General features: G+C 43.0%; 1 protein-coding gene across 3 annotated transcripts in view; it reads right to left on the minus strand.

Moving 5' to 3' along the window:
- Window positions 1-8,832, minus strand: part of FOXJ3 (forkhead box J3) — a 152,368-nt gene extending 143,536 nt beyond the window's left edge. The window contains exon 1 of one of the 3 annotated variants that reach the window (XM_045476892.1): window positions 8,670-8,832. The gene's annotated coding sequence lies outside the window, so the exon portion shown is untranslated. Of the gene's footprint in view, window positions 1-6,483; window positions 7,022-8,669 lie in introns of those variants that run through there. The other 2 variants (XM_045476893.1, XM_045476897.1) reach the window with 2 other exon arrangements.
- Window positions 8,833-16,269: the final 7,437 nt, after the last annotated feature.

Genomic DNA, 16,269 nt, shown 5'->3' on the forward strand with positions numbered 1-16,269 from the left:
ATGAGGATGTAATACCTTCAACAGCTCCTTACAAAGGGTAGACAGGTAAAGCATGTCTTAGATTCACAGACCCAACCACACTAGCAGAAACTGAATCCATATATTATTTATCTCTGTACCATGAGTCAGTCAACCTGCTCCTGACTGTAGCATATTTGACTACTGTAGATTTCCCGAAGTTCTACACCCAAACCACAGAAACTTTAGTCATTTTTAACAATTTAATAAGCACCCACGTACCCACCAACTAAAATCTAAGATCTAGGGGCGCCTGGGTGGCGCAGTCGGTTAAGTGTCCGACTTCAGCCAGGTCACGATCTCGCGGTCTGTGAGTTCGAGCCCCGCGTCGGGCTCTGGGCTGATGGCTCAGAGCCTGGAGCCTGCTTCCGGTTCTGTGTCTCCCTCTCTCTCTGACCCTCCCCCGTTCATGCTCTGTCTCTCTCTGTCCCAAAAATAAATAAACGTTGAAAAAAAAAAATAAAATAAAATAAAATAAAAATAAACATAAAATCTAAGATCTTAACAATAACTTATTTTTACCTCTCAACCCCATCTCTATAAACAAACAATTTAAAATTATTAGCGAGTTCTAGTGGTCTGCCCCCCTCATCCATTCCTCTCACAAATCTGTGTCAACATACAATAAGGACAGGTCTGAACTGTAAGAAAAATTACAATTCCAACTTCTGAGATCTTCAATAAGGTAACATCAGCACTACAACAATCAGATCAATCTTATTTCCTTGATATCACTGTACTACTGTCCAGGTAGGTGAATTCAGTTACAGCTTTTAGCTGTACTGAAAATGAAATGTACTGAAATGTACTGAAAATGTTGTATACAGATACACAGAGTCGTCCTGGAATAATCAACTCTACAGTGTCTCTCCCATATGTGACCTAACTCTTCAGGACCATCTCTACATAGGAAGATTATGAAAAAATAGCCAATGCTATGCTACAGTTTGAATGTGTCCTCCCTAAAATTCATCACATGTTGAAATCCTAACCCCCAAAAATGATGGTAGTAGGAAGTGGGTCTTTGGGAGGTGCTTAGGTCATGAGAGTAGAACTTTCATGAATAGGATTAGTGTCTTATTAAAGAGGCTCCAGAGGGATCCCTTGCACCTTTCACCATGTTAAGGTGCCAGCTACAAAGGGGGCCTTTACCAGAAGGCAACCATGCTGGTGTGCCTTCATCTTAGACTTACCAGCCTCCAGAATGACAAGCAATTAACTTCTGTTACTTATAAACTACGTAGTCTGTGGTATTTTGTTATAGCCGTCCAAACAGACTAAGACAGCCAACATGCAAAGTTTGTAGAGACTCTCTCTAAAAACCCACACAAGGACTTTCCCCACCCCCAAACTGTTAGCATTTCAACTCAGAAGAGAGTTCTCTAAGATTATGTTCCGACAATAGTTCCTCTTATTGCATTCCATAAGCGTGAGTCCATTACAAACTACTTCACCCATTGATGATGGGAAGTAAGTCAGGGCAGCGTCAATGTAGGTCTGATTAGGCTAAAACGAAATCACTTCAGATTTATGGTAAAAATTCTTAAAGCAACCAGAGTGGTTTAGTTAATTATTAAAACTAGGTTTATTAAATGTGTCAAAGTAAGAGTTCTTATTGAATATGGTTCTAATTATATTCTTATTTATCCTATATTTTATCTTGTTACAGTACTAAAGTTTGACACCATATATGAATCTCATTTGCTTTCTGTTTCAGTTACTTTGTTTCAATTCTATAGAAAAGTGATAACCATTTTGAAAGACATCACATTCTCAGGTAATCAGTTGATATGTCAAGCAGAATAGCAGCCAAAGGTACCTAACTACAAAATGTTACTTAAAATAAGTAGAATGCCATTGTTATAAATATAAATACAACATCTGGCTCCACATAACAAAGCTATTTCCATATCCCAACAGATGGCCCATAGTAATAATGCTTTGCTGATCTGGTTATAACAAATTATATTAAATCCAAAATCCTGTATAGCAGATGCCTTTTCCAATTTCAGTATAAGTCAATCTCTTTAACCAAAAGACTGTGCTTTGGTTCTTGTGATTTGTGCACTAAAATCCAATTACACCAATTAAGATGGTCAAATTTTTTGACAGTTGTTATAAAATGCCACTGTGGTGTTTTCTGAGTTTTGGAGTGAAAGAGGGTAATGTACCTCTATCTAGGACTGAAACACTAACTGCTGAAAATGGAAAACAAAAATTCAGTTATAGGAAAGCTAAGGAAGGTAAAAGTGAGTTTCTGCTGTCTTAAGCCAAGGTTTCTGAACAGTAACAACGTGGAAAGGTTAAGTGACTAACAAAGACAACAGTGAAGACCATGAAAATAATGCAATTTCTGAGCTGAGAGGCTATTAGCAAGGACAAACAAAAAACGTACCTGAAAGCATAAACATGTATCCCTGTGCACTACAGTATCAGGTTCACATTTTTTTTAATGTGGACACAATGTCAACTTTAATTTTGCTGTTTGTTTCCCCAACATACTCAAAATCCAATCTTCATATTCTCGTCATGCCCTCTTACTTGAAATATTACCCTCCGTTAACTCCTATAACACAGTAAGCAGTACAAGGTAGTGATTAACAGCCATGGAGTTCTGAAAATAGACTGCAGGCGTTCAAATCCTGCCTCTTTCCATCCCTACCTACACAACCTTAGGCAAACTACTTATTCTCTCTGCGCCTGTTTCCTCTCTGTGCCTACAAAATTAATAAAAATAAAATCTTTCAGAGTTGTTATGAGAATTATATAAATAATAAATGTAAAGTACTTAGAACACTTTCAGACCCACAGTAAGACTTCAGAAAATGTTAGCTATTACTATTATCACTACCACTATCATCATCATCACACCCACTGACGTTCTGAAAGAAAAGGCAGAAACATGAGATGACTTATCTAAATCACAAACAAGTGACAGAATCTGGTTAAAAAAACAACTACACACACACACACACACACACACACACACACACACACACACACACGAGTGTTCAAGTCCTGAAGATTAAACATTAAAAATCACTGATTCACTGGGGCGCCTGGGTGGCTCAGTCGGTTAAGCGTTCGACTTCAGCTCAGGTCATGATCTCACAGCTCGTGAGTTCGAGCCCCGTGTCGGGCTCTGTGCTGACTCAGAGCCTGGAGCTTGCTTCGGACTGTGTCTCCCTCTCCCTCTCTACCCCTCCTGCGCTCATGTTCTGTCTCTGTCTCAAAAATAAATAAACATTTAAAAAAAAATTTTTTTTTTAAATTACTCATGGGGCGCCTGGGTGGCTTGGTCGGTTAAATATCCGACTTCGGCTCAGGTCATGATCTCACGGTCTGTGAGTTCAAGCCCTGCGTCGGGCTCTGTGCTGACAGCTCAGAGCCTGGAGCCTGTTTCAGATTCTGTGTCTCCCTCTCTCTCTGTCCCTCCCCTGTTCATGCTCTGTCTCTCTCTGTCTCAAAAATAAATAAACATTAAAAAAATTTTTTTAATTAAAAATAAATAAATAAATAAATAAATAATTACTCATTCACTAAGGGGATTTCCCAGCCCCTCTAATTATCCAGAAATTCATATAAGAATCCTTTAAGTTAGAACAGCAGCACAGAGTAATAGAAAGCAACGAACAAGAAGATCCAATGGACTAAGAAGATCCAATAGCTCCATTACTGATTTAAATTTACAATCTTGGGTAAATAAACTATTCTGAACTTCAAATTGCTCATCTCAAAAAATGTCTTGCCTACATTATAGGACTGGGAATGCTGTATGGTATACGTAAACCATTAACACTACATGAATGTTCAAGGGCCATGTCTTACTCATTTTTATATCCCTAAGGCCCAGCAGAATGCATAGCAGAGGTTACACTCTAAAAGAGGGGTGGAGGGCATCTGGGTGGCTCAGTCAGTTACACATAAGACTGCACTCTGGCTCTGGTCATGATCTCAAGGTCATGAGATCAAGCCCTGCAGTGGACTCCGTGCTGAGCATGGAGCCTGCTTGGGATATTCTCTCTCTCTCTCTCTCTCTCTCTCTCTCTCTCTCTCTCTCTCTCTGTCTCCCCCTCTGCTCCTCCCCCAGCTAGGGCGAGTGCTCTCTTAAAAAAAAAAAAAGAAGAAGAAGAAGAAGAAGAAAGAGAAGAAAAGAAAAAAAAGAGCTTTAAGAAATTTTTTAAAAAATAAAAAATGAAGGAAAAGGGGTAAAATTGGCAGGGTGAGGATGAAGATGAAGAAATGGAAGGGTTTTTAAAAGTATAAGAAACTCAAAAATTCAATAGATAAATGAATAAAAGGTAGCATATTATTCAGCAATAAAAGAGAATGAAATAGTGATACAAACTACAAGATGGGTAGCCCTTGAAACATTATGCTAAGTGAAAGAAGCCAGACACAAAAGACCATATGCTGTATGATTCCATTTATATGAAATGTCCAGAACAGGGTACAGACTTCCTTTTTGGGGATGATGAAATGACTAAAGATGATTGTGGTGATGGATAAACAACTTGATGAATATACTAAAAACTGTTAAGCTGTCTAAACCAGTGAACTGTATAGTATGTGAATTTTACCTCAATAAAACTTTAAAAAAAGAATTAAGAAAAAAGTTTGCAAGAACCATTAAAGTATAAAGTCACTGGCTTTAGAACATGTTTGTTTCTTTTTTAAAGAAAAAACACCCGGGGTACCTGGGTGGCTCAGTCAGTTAAGCATCCAACTTTGGCTCAGGTCATGATATGGTGGTTTGTGAATTTGAGCCTTGTGTCAGGCTCTGTGCTAACAGGTAGGAGCCTGGAGCCTGCTTCAAATTCTGTGTCTCCTCCTCTCTCTGCCCCTCCCATGCTCATGCTCTCTCAATAATAAATAAACGTTAAAAACAAAAACTTGAGTTTTCTGATATTTGAGTAGCTCTGACATGTGGACAAGAATGAGACTGGCAGAAGCATTAGGAGAAAACACTTAAAATTACCACCCCAGACCATAAGATCTCTATAAATCCTTCTGTGGAAAAAAAAATCTGACATCTATTCTTATCCTTCCTTTTGAAATTCTAAGGTTAAAAATTACTTCCTGGTCCTACTTCAATAGTGTTTTCATCATGATCATTGTTTCTAAACTTCCAGACTACCTTTGATACCATGAACCATACTACCTCTCCTCTTCTTGGCTTCTGTAGCACTAAGGTATTTCCTGATTCTTCTCAGAATGTTTTACCTGTTAGCCTATATAAAACGACACCCAAAATTCCAAACTTCAAAGTTACTTCACCAGCATACTACCAACTTCCCATCACTCATCTGCTCACCTGTTTTTTACTTCCATCTGTAGCCCTGGTCAGTGAACAATCTACATTTTCATCTGTTAATCCTATAGCAATGTACTACTCTACTCAATTCTTCATTGTCTTCACTAAGGTGGGAAAGCAGTGGTATGGCTCAACCAAAATAATTCTTATGCTATTTCTAAGTGGCTTTGCAACATGGGGTACATTTTTTTCTTCTGAACAGTCTCCGTTTTTCCAACTGTTCTGCTTAAACTAGCCCCCATTTCCAGAGTCAAACGAGCGAAGAGAGAAGGCCATCAGGACTGGCAGGAAACTAGCCTGCTACTGAAAAATTTATTGTACACAATCTAGCGTTGCCCATAACCAATCTTAGCTCATTTTCCTTCACAGTGATACTTTCCTGATTTCCCTATTATCAGTCATCCTCCCAGGATTCTAGGCTTTTTGTCTTTTAATGTTTTATTTGCATTCCTCCCTTTGCCCACAATCATTACTAAGTTGAAATTAATTTTTACTCACATATACATCTTCTTATATATCCTATGCTTCTTAGGACAGTGTAATAACCAAATATAAAAGCTCAAAAATGAGACTGCCTGGGTTCAAATCCTGGCTCTGCAGCTTACTCTATGGGATTTGGAGCAAGTTACTTAACCTCTCTGTAGCTTGGTCTCGTCATAGGAATAATAAGACCTTATTATGAAGATTTTGAGTTAAATACAATTAATAAGCTTAGAACAGTGCCTGGGAAACAGGAAACAATAAACGTTGGCTATTAATTTATTCCCATAATCATTATGTCAGACCTAATCTTATTCCTAAAATTCTCAAAGACCATTCTAGTCAGTCTCCTCGCTCCAAACATTCAGAGAATACAAAAACCTTCATCGGGAACCGTATGCATGATCTCAGTCCTAGTCGTTAGAACCCAATATGGCACCTCATCAAACTAAACCTTCCATCCTTGACAGATTCTCCACAAACACCTACTCACCAATCCTGAACTCATCTGTCACTACTCACCAACACAGATTCTCTGTGCAGGCCAAAAGGTTTAGTATCTTTTATAAACACTGTCACTTCTCCGCCTTTGTAAACATCCCTCCTTCACCCGCCTGGAATACATCTTCTTCCCTTTGAAAATTCCTATCTTTTGCAAATCTCACTTATACCTTGAACGTTGGTTGCACTGCTATTCCAACCAGGCGTTTGATGATGCTTGATAATTATGAATGACGTCTTACATGCTGTTTCCCCAAAGAAGTTGAAGCATTTGTAGAGACCACATATTTTACTCCTTGAGTCTCTTCACACAGACTACTTCGCACAAGGCACAGTATTTTGCCGAAGTACACAAATGCTGACTGACTTACTAAAAAACTCTGTTTCAGAATGCATCAGAAAAACAGTCTCTATTTTCCACTGCCCCACCCAAACTTAGCATGATGAAAGCAGATAGAATCTGTATTTATTTTTATTTTGCACAGGAAAATACACTAACAGTTGTACCACATAAAAGGAAAATATATTCAAAGAACACACAATGCAAAAGAACAAATCAAGAAAAAGTGACAGTCCCAGCCATCTTGGAATCTGAAAAGTGACTTCAAAATATTAAGATTTTATTTCACCCAAACTAATGAACCAAAGAGAGCCAAAATAAACATGTCCTGACTCCATCCAAAAACTACCTAATGAAAGCATGACAAAGTCCCCGGTATCACAAAAAAAATCAAGAACAAGATTCACCTCAACTCCAAGAGACACAAAAAGAAAAAACAAATCCTCAGGTGTACATTTAAAAAAAAAAAAAAAACCACCAAAAAACTAAAAAAGTCAATCACATCTATATATGCCACCAAAACAGAAATATGAAGGGAGTTACTGCTTTTCTACAAATATTTGCTATGGTCTGGGAGGAATAAAAGGCTTCTCTCACTGCTACTCTAGCTACCGGGAGCAATCTGTGGTCACACAAGAGCAAAACACAGGAAGATGGAAACCTTTAACCTGGAAGAGACATTAAAAAAACTACCCAAAACACATGTTTCAAAACCAGTTTCAAAATACAAAGCAGCGCAAAGGTACTCAACAGAACGAAAAGAAAAGTGAAATAAAAGAGCTGCCACGAAATATGTGACTCAGTGAAAACTATCTAGTACCCCCTTGCAAGTAAAGAGCAATGGATGGAATACTTTCATGACATGCACTCGTTCCAGTGGGAAGCAAAATAGAAGGAAAAAATAAAGTGAATGTCAGGAAAAGCCAAGATGCCCACCAACCTCTAACTCCCTGGCCAGCCCAACGCAGCTCATTCAGGAATCCAACTGAACTGCACAACACAGAAAAGGGACACCTTTGCCAGCCAAACACGCGCGCGCACACACGCACACGCACACACACAAAGTAGAACGGAGAAATGAAAACTATACACCTCAATGCATCAGCAGCTAGAGCCCACTCTTTTAGATGAAGCAACAGAGAAAAGAACAAGAACAGCTAAATGGAGAGGAGGAAAGACGTCTCTGAAAACTAAGCCCTGTCATGTCCCCTACTGCTCTCAATTTCCGAGAGTACAATTCTTGCTTTCTCCCAGCTAACCAACAGTCGGCCTCAGCAAAGCAAACTGACCCTAACACCTTCCACGCCACGGGAGGAAATCAGAGAGGAAAAACCACCGCGTAAACCTCCCTCCTCACCAGCTGCAAAAAATGGAGGGGGGAGGGGGGAGACACCCTACCACGTGGGCAGGATGCAACACACACACAGGGCAGCAACACGTCCGCATGGAACGGCGGCCCCTGCCCCAATGCCGGCAGAGGACACGCCGTCAGGATGGGTGGGAACGGAGGCCCCTCGCGCGGGCCTCACCCAGAAGGGCACCCCTGAGACGCGACATATTGCCCGACCCGCCGGCCGAAAAGCACCCCAAGCTTGAAGGGAAGAAGCTGCCATGCCGAGGTAGGGGGCCAGCCCAGGCCAGGGGGCAGGTCGCGGAGAGGAAGAGACGGCCGCTGTCCTCGGACTCGGCGCCCCCGGGAACCCCGTCTGGCTCCCCCGGGCCCCGCCTGGGGGAGGGGCCGGAGGCGCGGAGCTGCCGCTTCCCGGCTGAGGGGCAGCAGCAGCTGAGGAGAAGCGCCGCGGGGGAGGGAGGGACCCAGCCCTCGCCACCCGCCAAGCCCCAGCCCGGGCCCGGGCCCCCTGCCCCGCCCGCCACCCACGCCGCAGCGCGGCCGCGGCCGAGAGAAGGGAGAGGGCGTCTCGCGGAGGGCAGCCCCTGCCTCCGTCCCGGGAGATGCCCCAGCCCCGCCTCCTCGCCCGCCGCCCCGGCCCCGCCGCCCTGGCGGCTGGCACTCACCTCAAGGCTGCGCAGGCCGGGACGGCCCGGCCGAGCCCCCGGCCGCTGCGTACGTCTCCGCCCCCGGGAAAGATCCCAACGGCGCCTGGTGCGAGCGGCCGAGGCCCCGAGCAGCGCCGAGAGCGGCAGCGGGAGCAGCCAACATCCGGGGCCGCGCACCCGGAACTACTTCCCGACCCGCTCCCCTCCCGCCCCCGCCGTCGCCTCCGCCTCTCGCGACGTCGCTGCGCCACCGGCACGGCGTCAGCGGCGTCCCTCCCCTCCGCGGTCACGGCCGCCGCACCGCGCGCGGGATCCCTCCGCTGGGACAAGTAGTGCCCCTCGACGAGGGGGCCTCTGCCTCGGCGCGGCGGGTGTTTTGGAGCGGCCGGCAGCTCCGAGGGATGTGGGGTCTCTGCGCATCAAAGTGGAGTCTAGGAAGTGTGGGAGAGGGCTGTGGACAGCAGGGACCTGCGGCCTTGGATCCTGCTCACAGATTTCTCAGACCCCGTGCTCCGCAGGGTTGACGCCTCGTGACCTTGCCCCCCACCCCTTCCCAGCCACCTCACCGTAGCGACAGGCCCCTCGGCCTCTACGGGGAAACCAGACCCCTTTGCCAACTTTGCACACCGCGAATTCTACAGGCCCCAAACAAGGGCACCTTGGACCTTCGGCTCACCCTTCCTTTTAGAACCTCCCAAGTCCCGGGTTCTAGGCCCATCTCTGCCGAGGCCATACCCTGCCCTAGCCTTAGTTTCCTTCTTAAAGCAGCTGGCATTCTAAAGGCCCTTCTCGATTCTAAAGTTAGTTGTTCAGCTTATGGTCCTTGCTATCAACAGGTGGAGCCTACAGAAGGGCAGTTTGGACGACTTGTGAACTTTGGAATTTACCTCTACGTCAATCTTCACTGATTCTTTCTCTAAACTATTAGCACTGCTAATCTGCCCTGTAATTTCACACTTAATTACATTCAGACCTCTAATTTGCTGTTGCTTCATTGGGTTAGTCACATATATAAAAGCAAGCACCCAACATGCTTTTGAACTCACGGTAGGTGCTCAGTATTTGGATACTCGGACATTTGTTAGATGAATACTAGCTTAATTGGATGAAGGAAATAGGAGAGGCTTGAGTGAATTGGCCCTGGGAATCTTTCTGACATGGTCCGGTAGGGATCAGATAAAGACCTCAAGTAGTTAAAGAGCTGAGTACCCAATTCTCTCAGCAAACACGGAACACCTGCCATTTGCCGAGCATTTCTAGGCAATGGGGATTCAAAGTACTCCGATGTTCCTTTTCTATTTAAGACTCTAGCAAGAGTCTGAAAATAAAAAGATTCATTCATGCATTTATCTAACAAATATTTGCTCATTACTGCGAATGTTGTCAGACACGATTTTAGTGCTTGGGATGTATCAGCCAAATAGGAGGACACTATCTTTCCCTTTTGGAGCTTTCCTCTGTTATGGGGAGGAAGGCGATCAACATAACAAAAAATTATTTGGTGTATTAAAAGGTATTCAGTGCTATAGGGGAAGATAGACCAGAGTAAGGTACAAAGAAAACTGGAGGATGGTGGGGCTTGGGATTTTTTTTTTTTTAAGCAACAGTTTATTTATCAATAAGATGTTTATTTGTTCAACAAATACTTAAGCCAAACCACGTGTTAGGTGCCGGGGCTTGAGTGGAGAACACGCTCAACAAAGTTCCGACCTAGTGGACTACCCAGCTAGTGGGGACCACATACCAGGTACTTTCGCGTGTCCTCTCATGCAATGCTTTCGCAAGTCTGTCGGAAAGAACTTCTGTGCTCGTTTTTGCTGCTGGTGAAATTGCAGCTCAGAAGAGAATCACCAGCTGGGGAGAAAAAACAGCCAGGGTTCAAACCTAATGTCTTCAGAGTCTAACTCCCTTTCTAGCTTCCCCTCAGCTTCATCTCCTATTTTTCTGTTTCATTATACCTTACCTCTTTCATCATGGAAATGCAGGTGTTAATCTAGGCAAGTGGCCTTAGGCCTATATTGGGGCAAAAGGGAGGGGGAAAAAAAGGAAAATATATTTAGAGGAGGAGAGGGAAGACTTCTCAAAACATCTAGACTCGTGGAGCAAAGTAATACAGGTAGCAAGAGGATTTAGTAGAAGGAAAATGAAGGTAGATTCATAATATCCCAATTCTGGTTTTACAGGATGGTTTTAAACAGCCATTAGAGAGAGCCCAATTCATAAGGTGACTTTAACGACAAGCTTGAAAGAGGTAAGGGAGTGAGCCACGCCATTGTCTGGGAGTGTCCCAGGCAGAAGGAATGGCTAGTGGAAAGGCCCTGAGGCGACAGCATTCCTGGAAATGGTAGAATCCAGGACAACTGGAGAGGGTGAGCTACTGAGACAAGAATGGGGAGATAAGGGCAGAGTTGGGTCTTGTAGGCCATTGTAAGCATCTTGACTAAAATAAAACCGCCACAGGGCTTTGAAGAGAGGAACGCTATACAGTTCATGCTTTCAAAAGACTACTCTAGCTACTGTGCTAAGAGTAGATGGGGAGAGGACAACATTGGAAGCCAGAGGCTCCACTATCCTGGTTCAAGGTGATGACTTGGACCAGTCAAAAAGACTGAGTAGGAAAAATATGATACAGTCTCTCTACTTTAAGAACTCACAGTATAGTGGAAAGCAAATAGATTAATCACAGTACACTATGATAAGGGAAATAGTATCCTAAGAAGGGGCTACCCTTGCCAGCTTGCTTGAGAGAGAGTAGAAGATCTCTCTTCTACCAAGTTGCTAAGGGAAATGGAAGACTCTAGTTCTTTTTTGGACCACTGGGTGAATCCTTGATAACACAGCTAAAATTCATCTTCTTCCCAGTCCTCCGGGTCTCAAAACTCACCATCATCTGAGGGACTTTAGGCAGAACAGTTCTGAAGAAAAGTCTGGGTCATGCAATTAAGAATATGGGAAAAGCTGAGATTATCCCTATGTATCAGAGTAAAAAAAAAACTATGGCAAAGAGTCACCAGGTTTCAACTTTAGACTAGGATCAAGGTCATCAAAGTCCCAAACCAGAAGTCTCTCTGAACCACTTGAGTTGGGTCAGCCAAATGATGGGGTAAAGGAATAGAAAGACTTGGGTCTGGACAGCTGCCAGAATGGGGTTGGGGCCTTGGGGATCAGCAGCCTTTGATAAGGAAAGAAGCACAAGTCCCAGAATGTCAAAGATGGAGAAGCACCCCCCTCACCTACCCCCAGAAGGATGTAATGGCCGGGGAGGGATTCTGGGACCTGGTAGGAGTGGGGAGGAAAAGCTTAAAGCTCGGGCTGGGAAGGCAGACCTGGGTTCAATCGTGTTCCATAGCTTACTTCCTGTGTGCCTATATCAAGCTATTTAGTTTCACTTAATCTCTATTTTCTTGCCTATTAAATGGAAACAATAATCGTGGCTACGTAGCAAGAGATCACGCACCGGCTGCTATCAAATAAAGGCCGCCAAAGATTGTTATGTACAAGGTTGAGTGTCAGTACAGAAAAGAGTAGTCTTGGGAAGTGGAGTAGGCTGGGACAGAGTGAGGGGAACAGGAGAGCCCTCGAAGGAATCGACTCAGGGGACAGATCCTTAAGAGAAATAGATTGCTCAAAGCAATGAGATAGAGGTTTTATTGTTTTGTGTTATTTGCAATCTTTTCCTAGCCTCATGTGGATTATAAATTCCCTGAAAGAAACACAGCCCTGAGCTGGGCTGCAATTGCCCTACAAAAACCTTGATTCAGCGGCACTGGCAGTACATCAACAGCAGGGTGTTCAACACTTCACGTGACCCACAGCCACTTAGACAAATGAGGCTTTACCTGATCCTTTTCTCCCTCTTTATTTAGTGTAAGAGGAAAGCAGAAAATGAGAAATGAATTTTAAATGAGCCAAGACCTACAAGAGGGAGAGAGAAAAACATGAGAGTCCATCCTATTATTCCCAGCCCTGGAGGATCCTTCCAGATTGCCAGGATATTTTTATATAATATTTTATATTTCATGTATTAGATGAACAACAACAAAGCCTGTATACAAAGGCCACTGGGAAGCTCTTGGCACTAATGCTATTTAAAAACAACTCTTGGGGCGCCTGGGTGGCGCAGTCGGTTAAGCGTCCGACTTCAGCCAGGTCACGATCTCGCGGTCCGTGAGTTCGAGCCCCGCGTCAGGCTCTGGGCTGATGGCTCGGAGCCTGGAGCCTGTTTCCGATTCTGTGTCTCCCTCTCTCTCTGCCCCTCCCCCGTTCATGCTCTGTCTCTCTCTGTCCCAAAAATAAATAAACATTGAAAAAAAAAATTAAAAAAAAAATAAATAAATAAAAACAACTCTTGGGAGTTGGATGTTGGTCACTCTGCACACTTAACTGGCATTCAGTAATCATTTATTGAGTTCCTACCCTATACCTTGCATTGGACTAAATACTAGGGGATCAAAAGGGAATTCGTAAATTCTCTATCTTCAATGTGCTCCTAAGCTTCTGGAGAAGCAGACATGTAAACAACCACAATGCTATTTGGTAGAGATTTGTACTTGTGCCATGGAAACTGAGAAGAAACAAGGCTTAACTGAGTCAGATTGGATGGGGATGGGGCACCAAAAAAAGATGTACCCTTAATGGTAAGGTCAAGGCCAAGTCTGAATAAATGAATAGGAGTTTGCCATGTAAAGACAGAAGCAAGGCTGGAGTAGAGAAAGAAAATCTAGAGTAGAGGAGGACAGCTTGTGTAAAGTCAGGTTGGATAACTAAGAGAAAAGTAGAAGCCATGGAAATTACAGTCATGTAGGTGGTAATTAAACACTAGTGACTAATGGGAATAACTAACTCATGAAGCTACACCATATCAGACTACGTAAACCATCCATAAACCGATTTCCTGCCCTATAGAAACTTGATATTAACTTCAGATTATATCAGTGCAGCATAAGAAAGGAATAACTTAGAATATTTTTCCCCAGTAGAAGACAGTAGCCTAAACTACTTCTAAGTTCTACCAATGCTATTTGCACTAGTGCACTCATGCCATCCGCCTTCCCCACTCCACAGCCCCCATCCTGAGGTGGTACCCCCTTCCATCTTCCTTGTAACCACCTGGCTCAAACTTTGGCTTGCCTCCACTCATAATCAACCAGGCTAATTAAAAGCATAATGAAAGACAAAAGGGCATGGAGACAGCTGAGCAAACATTAACAGATACATAGATTAAGTGAAGTATTTACCTTATTATGTGTAAGCAACGGTGTAGAAGAAATTTAGGCAGCACTAGGAAGAGTGAGTCAGGGGATGTTCAAATAGAGTGGGATTAGAGGAAACCTCCTCTCTTCCAGATAGTTAGCTGTATCTTTTGGAACGATTGAATGAAAAACGTAGTTAGCAGGAAAAGACAGCCAAGGTTTGCAGCTCAAAGGAGGCCGAAACTCTGGATACAAACATGGTAGTTAAGAAACTACTAAAATTATTTGAGGGGGCGCCTGGGTGGCTTGGTTGGTTGGACATCCAACTTCAGCTCAGGTCATGATTTCACGGGTTCACGGGTTCAAGCCCCACATCGGCTCTCTGCTATCAGCGTGGGTCCTCTGTCCCCCTCTCACTGCCCTCCCCTGCTTGTGCTGTCTCTGAAAAATAAATAAACTTAAAAAAAAGAAACAATTATTTGATTTCAAGTTGTGAAGTATTGACCTACTCCATGCCTAATGCACTAAATAAGAACAATCAAGAACCTCCAGCATGGTGGGAGAGTGGCTAATATTTATTGTGTTCCTTGTGTGACTGGGAACGTGATAGCCTTTCATACTTTTTAATTTAATCCTTAGAGCAAAACCAAGAGGGAGGTGTCCCCGTTTTATTTATTTGTTTTTCTAAAGATTTTCTTTTGTTTTTTTTTTTTTTTTTTTTTTAGTTTTTATTTAAATTCTCGTTAGTTAACACACAGTGTAATACTGGTTTCAGGAGTACAATTTAGTGATTCATCGCTTACATATAACACTCAGTGCTCATCACAAGTGTCCTCCTTAATATCAATCACCCATTTGACCCACCCCCTGCCCATCTCCCCTCCAGCAACCCTCAGTTTACTCTCTATTGTTAAGAGTCTCTCTTATGGTTTTCCTCCCTCTCTTTTTTTTTCCCTTCCCCATGTTCATCTGTTTTGTTTCTTAAATTCATATGGTATTTGTCTTTCTCTGACTTATTTTGCTTAGCATAATACACTGTAGCGCCATCCATGTCGTTGCAAATGGCAAGGTTTCATTCTTTTTGATCGCACAGTAATATTTCATATATACATCCCCTCTTTATTCATCAGTCAGTGGACATTTGGGCTCTTTCTATAACTTGGCTATTGTTGATAGTGCTGCTATAAACATCAATGTGCATATGTCTCTTTGAATCAGTATTTTTGCATCCTTTGGAGAAATACTTAGCAGTGCAATTGTTGGATTGTAGGGTAGTTTTATTTTTAACTTTTTGAGGAACCTCCATACTGTTTTCCACAGCGGCTGCACGTTTGCATTCCCACCAACAGTGTAAGAGGGTTCCGCTTTCTCTACATCCTCATCCACATCTGTTGTTCCCTGTTAATTTTAGTCATTCTGACAGGAAGTGTTATCTCTTCATAGTTTTGATTTGTATTTCTCTGATGGTGAGTGATATTGAGCACCTCTTCATGCGTCTGTTGGGAAAATGTCTATTCATGTCTTCTGCCCGTTTCTTTACCGGATTATTTGCATTCTGGGTGTCGAGTTGTCTGATAAGTTCTTTATAGATTTTGGATACTAACCCTTTATCAGATACGCCATTTGCAAATATCTTCTCCCATTTCATTGGTTGCCTTTTAGTTTTGTTGATTGCTTCCTTCACTGTGCAGAAGCTTTTTATCTGGATGGAGTCCCAATAGTTCATTTTTGCTTTTGTTTCCCTTACCTCCAGAGACATGTCTAGTAAGAAGTTGCTATGGCCAATGTCAAAGAGGTCGCTGCCTGTGTTCTCCTCTAGGATTTTGATGGTTTCCTGTCTCACATTTGGGTCATTCATCCATTTTGAATTTATTTTTGTCCATGGTATAAGAAAATGGCCTCATTTCATTCTTCTGCATGTTGCTCTCCAGTTTTCCCAATACCATTTGTTGAAGAGACTATCTTTTTTCCATTGGATATTCTTTCCTGCTTTGTCGAAGATTAATTGACCATATATTTGTCGGTAAGATTTTTTTAAATTTTTAATGTTTATTTGTGGGTAAGATTTTTTAAATTTTTTCAATGCTTATTTATTTTTGAGAGACAGAGAGACAGTGAGCAGGGGAGGGGCAGAGAGAGGAGAGACAGAATCCAAAGCAGGCTCCAGGCTCTAAACTATCTACACAAAGCCCAATGCAGAGCTCGAACTCATGAACTGAGAGATCTTGACCTGAGCCAAAGTCAGACGCTCAACTGACTAAGCCACCCAGGCTCCCCTGTGGGTAAGATTTTTTTTAAGTAATCTCTACAGCCAATGTGGGTCTCAAACTCACAACCCCAAGATCAAGAGTCACATGCTCTGCCTACTGAGCCAGCGAGGTGCCCCGGTAATCCCCGTTTTAAAGAAGAAGACATAGAGGGTCAGT

Source organism: Leopardus geoffroyi, chromosome C1, assembly GCF_018350155.1.
Source record: "Leopardus geoffroyi isolate Oge1 chromosome C1, O.geoffroyi_Oge1_pat1.0, whole genome shotgun sequence".
Lineage (NCBI taxonomy): Eukaryota > Metazoa > Chordata > Mammalia > Carnivora > Felidae > Leopardus > Leopardus geoffroyi.